The sequence below is a fragment of the Gymnodraco acuticeps genome, unplaced genomic scaffold (genome assembly GCF_902827175.1).
Source record: "Gymnodraco acuticeps unplaced genomic scaffold, fGymAcu1.1, whole genome shotgun sequence".
NCBI lineage: Eukaryota > Metazoa > Chordata > Actinopteri > Perciformes > Bathydraconidae > Gymnodraco > Gymnodraco acuticeps.
The window spans coordinates 1334842-1347020 of record NW_022990198.1 but is presented as its reverse complement, the minus strand read 5'-3'; the positions used below and the strand labels follow the sequence as shown (position 1 = coordinate 1347020).

General features: G+C 38.8%; 1 protein-coding gene across 11 annotated transcripts in view; it reads left to right on the top strand.

The window, feature by feature from the left end:
• Nucleotides 1–12179, top strand: part of tanc2b (tetratricopeptide repeat, ankyrin repeat and coiled-coil containing 2b) — a 170137-nt gene that overhangs the window by 50547 nt on the left and 107411 nt on the right. The gene's annotated exons all lie outside the window — the stretch shown is intronic.

The following is a 12179-nucleotide window of genomic DNA, read 5'->3' as shown; positions in this document are numbered from 1 at the left end:
AGACAAAAGAGTATGTGACAGACAAGAATAGTCAATTCTAATGTCTAACACTTAATGTGGAGAAAGAGATGTCCTGTATGGGTTGATTGTGCGTTGATCTGTTGGTAATGCCTCGGGGTTCTGGTTCCGGTGGGCATGTAAACAAATGCATAATGCTGCGCTATACTTTGTGGCCTCACCCGGTTGCATAGCGACGCTTATTATTTAGGTGTCTTAATAAGCAGGTATTCCTATCATTAGCTAGAACTAGCTGGATCTGATCGATATGGACATAAACGCAAGTAAAGTCTAATCTGACGGGAGAGAGAGATCAGCTGCTGTTGACGAGTCGACACACAGCTCTGCATAATCACCTGCAGCGGTGAGCGAGCAACACCTATGAGCAACACACACACTTCAGGTTAGAATATCACACGTAGCTATTTTAATTACCTCTCAAACTACCTAAACTACTTATAGATATGTTTAGTTTTACTGTCGGGTCACTCATTACTGGATCCGCGAGCTGCATGATACTGGCGGGCTGTCAGGAGAGGGAGAGAGCGCTCCGTTTATTATTCCCGTGTTATTATAAGTTAATGTACACTTTTGAATAGTTAATCTACTATAATTAGTTTGTTTAATATCGAATCATATCAATTTGTTTTAAAGCTCAATAAATAACAAAGAAGACCTTTGACCGGCACTTTTCAAATTTTGTCCGGGAGATTTGAACTTTAACGGACATGTTGACCGGCGAAAAAATATTCTAACGGGAACTCTGTATTCAATACTCATTCTTGTTTAAGAATATGAGCATGTCTACTCAGGGGAGAGGCGGGTGCGGAGGGTATTCACAATCAGGCCAGCTGTAGAGAAGACCCTCTCAGCTGGAACGGATGTTGCGGGTATAGCAAGTGAACTGTTAGCACCGGAACCTTGCAACGGGGTAACTGCGGAGCGCATTTGGTCATAAGATGAGGTTTGAGTCTGCGTGATCTGCGTGTAGGGAGGGGCAGCAGCCATATCGTTAGCTAGATCTGATGGATTTGGACATAAACGCGAGTGAAGTATAACCGGACGCGAGAGAGAGAGAGAGAGAGAGAGAGAGAGATCAGCACCTGCAGCTCTGCCCGCTGTGAGGGACCGGTGAGCGGAGCAAAACACACCTTTAGACCTAACACACTTAGCTATGGCACTGTCGTATCCATTGAATTATTCCATTTGATAATATGTAATCAACTTAGGAACCCCTCCCAAAAACAAAAATTAACCATAAAAATATTCATAACTCATATTCGAATACCTGAATAATTTCGAATATTCGATGAATCATTCCCATCCCTAATAGGAACACTACTGTTCAATGATCATTTGCTGTGCTATCAGAGCTGTGATAAAGGCAGAGAGTTAATCTACTAGCAAAACAAACTCAACTGTTCCTGCAGGTGTTTCGACAAAAAATACTTAATTGTGTTATTTATTCGATTATCCATTAATAATTTTTTTTGCCGTTAATCTGTGTCCAGCTCATGTTAACTAATTCATTGTATTACTAATAATTATTATGATATACAGCTGGAAATTTGAGACAAATGATTCATATAAATTGCATAAAATCATGCCCTATACTTAAAGGTTATAGGCCTGTTTTGTCCCTTTTTGTTTTCCATCATCCTTCGACAGTTACATTCAATTGTTACATTTAATTTAATATGCTATCAAAAATGTCTTTAAAAGTCTTAAATTGAGTGAACTGCACAGACAGTTCTCACCTTTCTCTCTGTGTGCTTCAAAGACCAACATGTACTTTCCCCCACAGTCAGGTTAAATAACCTTTAAATCACAGCAGCCATGTTACTCTCGGGTCCTTGTTAAAACCACATGAAACCTTTTTTGTTCCTACACATGCATTACTGTCACTGAGGCTGTTTAAAGCTGTCACTTAGAGGAGCAGGGCTTTTGATGTGGTAGATAATCCCGGCCAATAGCAGCTCTTGGGAGAGCTCGGCGTGTTCACTTTGTAACAGCGCAGTCACTCTCATCTAAATCTAATAATTTTTGGGTTATTCTCAAGGCAATGCGACAACCTTCCGCTCTCTTATTCTTTTTCTCGTCTCCCTAGAATAGATTCTGTATTATGGTATGAAAAGTGGATTCTGAGGGCTTTCGTCCAGCCGCCCACTCCATCTGCACAGATGAAATATTTTGTAAAGCTAGAAATATCCAACAGTACAGGAGGTCATTGTTTTGTCTCCACTTCAGACAAAAACATATAGATGTGTTAATGAAAATATTCTGTGCAGTGAAACATTGAATCGAACGGAATCCAGGCATTAACTTGTTTAAAAAGAAGCTCAGCAGAAATACAGTGTGAAGTACTTAATTACTTCATTGTAACAATACTTATACTTTCTGACTAGGCTTCGATTCCTTGACTTGTTTTTGTTGACATTTGACTTCATTCTCATGATCATTCATCATTTTAAATCCTGTTTAGTTCTCATGGAGGTCAGTATCCATCATCTGCATGTTGAATACGAATGCTGTGCTAAAGCTTTCAAACAGTAACTGCATTTAATAATTGTCAGTAAAATCACTTTTCTCACAGCCAACATGCATTGATTACATTACATTACATTTAATTTGGCTGACGCTTTTATCCAAAGCGATTTGAAATAAGTGCAAAAATCCTTGAGATTCAAACCGACCAAAAGTGGAAGGAAAGTGCAGATATATTCACTTCCAGCAAGTCATACCATTGTAAGTGCTGGTGAATTAGTTATAAGGCCTAAGCTAACTCTTTTTTTCATTTTTTTTTTCATTTATATAAACACTACCACCCCAAAATATGACAACAAAAAATAAGATTGCATTCCAATTTTTGACAAAAAGCTGCTTCAAATGATTTCATTTTGGGCAACAATAATCATAATTAACTACATCCTATTGGGACTGCTCTTCAAGTAGTTTATATACACGTAGAATATTAAACATTCCGTCTGTTCATTCATTCATTTATTATGAGATGTCCTTCCCTGCAAGGCTCCATGGCTAACCGCTTCCTGCTGTACACAAACACACTGTGCCTTCAGTGTGTTTGTGTATTTGTGTGTGAAGTGGAGAGTAGATCCAGCAGCAGCAGCGCGTACCCTCCAGTGTTTTGGTATCTGTTGCTGTCACTTTTTCCTCCTCCCAGCAGACGAGTGATGATCTCACAATCTGGCCGCTTCACTGAAACATCTGTATCCCGCAGTTTCCTGCAGTGTGCCTGTACACACTGGATAGAGGCACACACTGCCACTTTTAATGTTTATTTAAAGACACCATTTACACATTTTCATTATTATACCCACCTGCTCTCCAAGGAGAACTAGAAAGCTGTTTTTAGCAACTCTGACTCCTCTGCTAACGACAGACAGGGAGCGCTAGTGAGCTACAACCCTGCTGTGGGAGTAGCACTGATGACTTGCCAGGCTAAAAACTCTCCCTATAAGTGTGGATGCACTAGCTGCTGAAATTGGTCTTTAGTTCAAGTGTGAGATTGTGAGATAAGACGAGTTCTCAGTGTTTGATGCAGTTTCAAGTGAGCTTCTGGCTTCAGGAATGCCGGACCTCTGAAGGGGGAATATACCCTCTAATCTGGAGACAACATATGTCTGCACTAGAGGCATTGTATCAGCCCCAAGTTACTAAACTGATGAATGGCGTTTTTTAATTGAATAACACAGATTAGCTGCTCTGATTGCGATGATGTGGAATTGTTTAAATCTGTATTGCAACACACTCAACGAATAGGCTGTTGATATCTCTCTAGCAACTACTAGAGCTAGATTGAGCCTCAAACTGCTATTTATACAGATAATAGACTTCTATAAGACGCTGCTTCACTGTTTTGTCCTTTGAGACACATTATCACACCTGTAGTTTGTTTGATTTGCTTCTGAACAAAGGACACAACACGATTCGTTGTTGCCTATTTGCTTTTGTCTGGTTTAGGTTCACACTGATGCTTTAGAAACCAACAAAACAAGAGCTGTAAGCATCATGTCTATTCCTTTGATTAAACCCAGTATTTCACAGTTGCAAATAAAGACTATGCTACAACATAATTATTAGTATGATAGTTCTTTAGAATTAGAATCAGGAGGTGGCTGACTCAAGCATTGTAAAGTCCAAAGGTCAACATTTTTTTAAAGAAAGATAGATGTCATCATTTAGAAAATGAACATCATGTTCTTTTCCAACAAAGTTTTCTGCTTCAATCTACAAACAACCTTTTCACTGCAAGGTTTGTTTTTCCGCTTGGCACACATGAAAAGAGGCAAATCTGACCGTGATGAAAATGTTCTTTATTTTCAGCAATAAATCCACAGAATAGGATTACAGACAATCGAAGCAGGATTTGAAAACCTCAATAGAAGCTACCAACAGGGTTCGTACGGTCATTGAAAACTTGGAAAAGTCATGAAAATTCAAAATGCAAATTCCAGGCCCTGGAAAAGTTATGGAAAACAATATTTTTCCCAAAGTTTTGGAAAAGTCATGGACATGTAACTAAAGTTGCGTCAAAGTTGATCTAATCGCCGAAATAATCTGCGGTCGCGAGCTGTTATGTGCCATCATGACGCGCATGGTGTTATTTTTTAATATATGAAGCGCGAGCTGTGTGCTCGAGTCTTCCTGCCTGTCGGGCCGGCTGAACTCTGCTGCTCCGGGATGAGGGTCAGCTACATTAGCTACGTTCGTTAACTGTGCGGAGTCACTGTGGCACAGACTGAGCCGCTGGTGAACAGGGTTAGAACAGGGTGTTCAGAGCAGAGCGGCAGAGCGATGTGAACTGAAACGTTTTTCTGTCGCAATATTATTTGAGGAATCGTTAATCTAGCTAGCTAGCATACATTGTCACTATCTACGTTAGCTTTAGCCTTTGTTTTCTAATAGTTTTTTTCATAGGCTATAAACAGTGGTGGTATAAGTATAGATATTGTACTCGAGTAAAAGTAGAAGTACTCAGATCTTGTACTTTAGTAAAAGTAGAAGTACTCAGATCATGTACTAGAGTAAAAGTAGAAGTACTCAGATCTTGTACTAGAGTAAAAGTAGAAGTACTCAGATCTTGTACTTAATAAAAGTAGAAGTTCTCCGGTCTTGTTCTTGAGTAAAAGTAGAAGTACTCAGATCTTGTACTTGAGTAAAAGTAGAAGTACTCAGATCTTGTAGTGAAAGTAGAAGTACTCGGATCTTGTAGTGAAAGTAGAAGTACTCAGATCTTGTACTTGAGTAAAAGTAGAAGTATCAGAGTGTAGGAATACTCTCTTTCAGTAAAAGTCCTGCATCCAAAATGTTCCTCAAGTAAAAGTAGAAAAGTATTCTCATCAAAATATAGTTAAAGTAGTGATTGTGCAGATTGGTCCATTTCAGAATAATATATATGATATGTTTTATAATGATTGATCATGAAAGTGTTCTCAAAGCTGGTAAAGGTGCAGCTAGTTTGAATGACTTTGTATACTGCAGGGTAGCTTGTGGATTTACTCCAGGTGGAACTAAAGTCTGATTCAACACTTGGTTAGATTTCACATCATTCATCATCTGTGAAGTAACTAAAGGTATTCAATACATGTAGTGGAGTAGAAGTACACAATTTACCTCTGAACTGTAGGGTAGGAGAAGAACAAAGTAGCAAAATATTGAAATACTTAATAAAGTACAAGTATCTCAAAATTGTACCCAAGTATAGTACTTGAGTTTATGAACTTAGTTACTTTACACCGCTGGCTATAAAGATAGAAAGACTACGTCTTGCACATAGGCATGAAAATACATTTTCAAAATGCTCAACAGTGCTGCCAAAATTATAAACTGACTGCTACACAATTAAAATAAATGCTTTTATATATTTCTATTAGATGTGACTCTTTGGCGTTTCTGTTATTATTGACACTGCTGCTTTAGTTGTTCTGACTGCTAAAATCCTCTGTTATTCCTAAACCGATATTCCATGGGGTCGGGGGGCTCGGATCCTTTTCACCCTTTTCATACCTGATGAGTTTGCATCCCTCACTACAGTTGCTTCAGCGTGTAGAAGCTAGTAAGCCTACTATTTGATTTGTTTTAGATAGGCACAACATGTTTCATATGCAGACCTTATTTTCCTGTTCCATGTTCAAATAAACCATTTTCAGTGGTCATTTTTTTTTTGGTCATGGAAAATGAGGTAAAGGTCATTGAGAAGTCATGGAAAAGTCATTGAAAATCATTGGTGAAAAAGTGTATGAACCCTGTACCAATGTAAAAACTATTCAGTACAGCCCGAGGATGACAGCTGATTTTCTTTATCTTCGTTAAATCAACCCATGTGGTGAAATCAAATTACAGCGCCTGACAACAGATGAAGTTCCTATTACTGCACCTTTAAATCGTTATTTCTCTACATTGTGTTGCCTGATTGTCCTCAGACACTATCATTAAAAGTTGAGTCAGTCTGGAACCCTCTGCCATTTCTCTTACTCCTACCTCTCTGCCATTTATCAAGACTCCTCTTAAGATCCCAAGTGAATGTTCACTTCAGAAATGTGTAATCTCACACCCTGAGATGCAGGCAGTAACAACCAAAAGGACAAATATCTTGCATTTACAGTAGCAGTGATATCAGATACAGTACAGTCTTGTCAAGACACCAATCAGACTTCAACCATTGTATGTATTTAAGGCCTTTATTTATGACAGAGCAGCCTATTGTTGCTGTAGCCTGCGGCAGTTTTATGTACCTGCCTGGAAAGCCAAAATGTCATTTCGAGCTCTCTGATATCGCATTGTGCCTCAGACTTTCTAGCTCGAAAAGGAAGGAGCATGGAGTCGTTTGTTTCATTTTTGTGGTGTGAGGAGGTGGAATTTTGACTGCCATGTCCTTCTTGCTCCAATCAGTGGGTCTAGACTTGAAAGAAAGTCAACAGCCTGACACTGCAATTACAGTTTATGGCATTGGCTGATTGGAAAATTAGAAATGGGGTTGAAAGGTTGTGTCTCTGGACAGCGAGAAGCTGCATGACTAATAAGCACTGAGAGAGATGGGCTTGAGCATGGCAGTTGAGCAGACAAGATGTAGCTACCAACGTACTTACAAGAGAATTTTATCAGTGTATTTGTTCAACACTTAGAAGAAAAGAAGGGGCTTAATATTCACTTTCGAATGGGTAGCTTAAAGGGATAGTGGAAATCCGCGAATTTTGGGTTTAACTTATGTATTTTTATTAAAAATAAGCATAATAAACAATTTTTTTTAATTTCATGCGCCTAGTTTCATTTTATTTTCAATTTTACTGCGCCCTCTCAATGAAACGAAATACTTCGGGAATCGTCGGAAATCTTCGGGTGATGACGAGAGCATAGGAAGACGGGCACAAACAATGGCGGACATTCAATAGCATTTGCATGTGAATAGCCGACCTTTATTATGGTGAATAGATGTGTCAATACTTTATACCGAGTATATTTCCATAAATATGATGATTGATTATCAGTAAAAAATTCTACGTGACACAACGACATTGGATTAACCTTGAGATGCGTTTTTATTCCGTTGAACACAACTTTTGATCACAAATCAAAAAAGGTAAGACGTAATTATTGTAATATTTTTGGAACCGGATGTTGTTTACTTTCTCTTTTCTGGCTGATAGCTCCAGGAATTCGAGGTCTTACAGTGATGATTACATGTGTGGAATCTGTGGAGTCTCAGCTTTAAATCGTATATCTTGTTTGTGCAGTTAAGATAGTAATAAGGGCATTTCTACCGTGTGTTGTGTGTAAAAAAGCGTTAGCATTAGTTAGCATTGTTTCGCTCAATGCTAATTCAAAGGCTTGGTATTACTCTTGTGTTTTTTCTAGCTAACAATTGTTCTTATTGTCAGTTAGCGGAGTTTCTTACCTTTAAAAGGGTATGAAACATTAATAGTTTCATAAATGTTAAGAAGCCCTGAGACATGTGAGAGAAAAAAAACTGGGAGGGGTCCACTGGGGGGACCTTCGGGCTTAACTGGTTAACAATGATTAATATTTGTAAAGGCTACAGGTGATCTTAAGATGCGTGAGCTATGCTTAGGGACCTACCAGTCAAGATTATTTGTGCGTAGGGGTGCATCATCTGGCGCCTGGTCCTGGTCATCCTCGCCATTGCCCATGCCGTGAACCATCACCTCGGGCTCGGGCTCGGGCTCGAACAAATAAGGACGTAATGGTCCATCGTCTGGCTCAATATTGTCACCATCGTCGCTTACTGAACCGGATTCAGATTCAGTTCCTAAAACGACATTTTCGTAGGAAAGCCGAGAGGATGTTTCTGACTCGCTATCATCACTGGATACCTCGTACAATCATTCTTCTTTGTCTGGTATATTTGCCCTTCCACGTTCATTCTGCATAGACGCCATGGTTTGTTATCGTATGGTCTTCCTGAGTTTTCGTCACTTCCGGTTTGGCTGAGTCGAACATTTCGTTTCTAAAAAACTTCGGGGAAGCTGCAATAAAGTGCTTCTAACATGCGTAAGGCAATTATTATATATTTTTAATCAGGTGTGATTGTTTTGGTACGTAATTATGCTTGTATATAAGTTAAAACGAAACTATTTGAGGTTCCATTTCCACTATCCCTTTAACCTATTTTAATGTATTATAAACCAAGTAAATAGCATCACGACCAAACCCTTTAAAATATGTAATATGTCATGTAGTGTAGTAAGAAGTACAACATTTCCCTCTTAGATCTTTTGGAGTCGAACTAAAAGTAGAACAAAGTACCTACATTTGAGTAAATGTAATGTGTAATATTATTCAGTGTAGGTTTTGTGTTTTTGTGAGAGAAGTGCCATCTCATGGTGACACCCTGTCAGGAAACAGGAGGCTGGGGAGAGACTCGGAGGGGAAATTCACGGTGGCTGCATCTGTTGCGTTAATAGGGGAAAAAACGTATTTTCCCAGTCACTAATGAGTTTACTGAATATCTTTACGATGGGACACAGTTAGTCTTGAGCCCTTTTGCAGTAACCGTCGATCCTACAATACTGTAGAACAAAGAATACGTTCACTTTTACTTGTTACCAACGTTTTGGTTCTCTTGACACCCCTAATCTCTTTGGTCTCTTTATATTGGACGATGCTCTCCAAAGAAGACGTTTTATTTTTAAAGATAATTATTTTATTATCACTACGGAATGGATATACTAAATCTTACAGTTTGAAATAAGAAGTGAAAAGGCCTGACATCAAAAATGTCAGCACACCTACTGTACTTTTCAACGTTTCTTCCCTTCGGTCTGACATAGAATGTTCCAGTAACTAAAAGTCTGAAAGGCAGCAGGTGCTTGACAGGAATCAAATTGGCCCCTCTTATCACAGCACTAATTGAAGGCTCATTTTCCACAGTGGCAGAGAAATCTAATTAGAGATCATCAGATCGACAAACATGCTTCGAGCTCTAAGGCACAAGAAGTGTCAATGTAATTATTGTCAATCTTAAAGGGGACCTATTATGCAAACTGCACTTTTTGAAGTCTTTTATACATTAATATCTGTCCCCGGTGTGTCAGGGAACTCACAAAGTGTCAGAAAACAAAACCCTCTCTCTTGTCCTCCGTACCCACATCTCTCTAAAAATAAGAAAAACAGGGGGACAAACGAGCAGATCCAGAATATTGGCTCCTATTTCGTCATTGACGACATCCGGCACACGTGACACGTCCCAAGCTATCGTCTCTGTATACAGTCGTCTAGCTGAATCCCCTCTCACAGCTGTGTGTCTGTATTCAGCAGGATGTCTGCAGGAGGCACTTAGAGTAAAGTTGTTATATATAATACATATAATGGCACTGTTCTAGTGGTAAACACTTAAGAAAGAACATGTCAAGCTATGTGCTGTATCAGAAACAATGCACGGCGTGTTTTGGGAGTAATATGCTCTGTGTTTACATTAGCAAGCATGCTAACACTCAGAGCTAACGCTGTAGGCTACTGGAGAGAATATGTGTAACGTAATCAAAGTTTTCCCCCTAGGTTTACTGCTTTGGGGGGGGGGGGGGGGTAGCATTGGGATATATATATTTTAAATCCTCTGGAGCAGAGAGACGAGCTGTGGATTATTGTTATTGATTAATGCATCAGTGTTTCTTAGGGTCAAAAACACTAAACTCACAACTTTTTTTATACACCTTGAATTTCAGGGGGGGCGCGGGGCTTCGTTGGCGGGGTGCTGCGCCCCTCCAAGACAATGTTAGGGGAAACACTGGTAATGTTATGTCCTTGTGGTAAACCCTGCGAGAGAGAAAGGTTTGAGTTCCATACTGTTTCAGAAATAAAGCTTGAAGTGGTTGGGAGCATAATATGGCATTTAATCACTGCAGCATTTAGCTGACTTTCTCCTGGTAGAAAACTCTCTTAGCAGGGGAAAGCTGCGTGACGCTACAAAGGGGCGTGGCTAGTAGGGCTGTACCCGAATATCCGAATATTCGTTCATTGGAGTACTATTTTCGGGTTTCAATTTCGTTATTCGGATATTCTTTTTTTTTTTTCTAATTTATTGAAATCTCCAATATCAACTTAAGAGCTTGTGCCTCTGCGGGGGGTGCTAACACTTAACCATAAACATTATTGTTTACTTTCTCCGTCTTTATATGTAGATATTACTTTTTCTCCATTAATCTCCGTCACGTTGTTTCCATAGCAGCAACAACTTCCTGTCAACTGCGCTAACTCTCCTTCAAAAATAAAAGCATGTCCATACAAAATAGAAAGCCAAGCCAAATTACACTTAAGACATATACAACTGCAACGAAAGTAACACACGATGCAATATCCTTTTCAATTTCAAAGAACACAAATTGGGTTATATACATTAACAAATAACTATAAAACAACAATACTGTAGAATAACAAAAAGAATGCCGTGAATAAACCGAAATACACCTGTCGAAGCGGTTCGCTGCTGATTACGCACGCACCCCCCCGCGCGCGGAACGAATATTCGCTGCTGATTACTACCGAATATCCGGAGCCCGAAAAATGGTATTCGGGACAGCCGTTCCATTTAAAGCAGAATCAGCCGTTTTGGCACAGGGCTGCAATAGAGGGGTATGAGCAGTATGGGGCATGGCTACAATTGGGTGATCTGTTTGGTATTTTAAGCAAAAAACTTCACAGACATGTTTTGTATAGGTATGGCCCTACAATATATTTTTCAAATATAGCATAATAGGTCCACTTTAAACTGCAGATAAACCAACCTGCAAATAAACCAACCTGCACACATTCTTGTTTATTCAACAATATGACTTCAATATACCTTACAAAATACAAGATTAAAAGCATATGGGCTATTTCTATGCCTTAATTTATTTTGTTTATTTGTTCCCTTCCAATGTCAAGTGTTGATCTAAATCAGTGTAAACATCCCTTCTGCATTTAAGTATTTTCAAAATCAGTGAATGACAACATTAGATATAAACATTTGACTGGACATTTTATATAATGCTGATAATTGTTCATGATGCTTCCTGCTGCAATTGCGTGTGTGGCATTTTTTATTATTTTTTTCATTATGTAAATTAAAATAATCCAATGGATGATTAAAGGTAGGCAGCAGGATTGTGGTCATAAGTATAATCACCATTATTTAGGGTATTTGCCACAATAATTCATTGATTTTTAGGGGGGAAATTATCTTAACTTTCACATTTAAATAAACAAAGCAGTGCTTGCACTTTTATGTTGTGTTACTTACTTGCTATCGAACAAATCTGTTTGAATACAAGTCCACTGGCTGATAACTCTCCTACTCGGACTGCAGCGGCAACGATCAGGAACATTTTCTGTGAGCAGAGCATGAATTTAAAATGTCAAGATCATAGTCAATCGTTTTTATTTAATTGTGAGAAGCAGAAATGTTGATTAACATTCATATGTAATAAGTTGGGCAGCCCTAGGTTGTTCTGACACTCACTTACTCAGCCTCATTTTGTACATAGAGATCCAGTGTAACATCGACATTTTTGCAAAACAGAGAAGTTAAGGTTTAAATTGGCAATTTTATGAAAAGCTATTATCCAGTGTTTAAAATAAATGATATGTTCCCTATCTATGAGAAGTTTAATATTACTGAAAATCCTTCTTTAGACTAAAAATCAACCAGGTATGTCCAGATATAC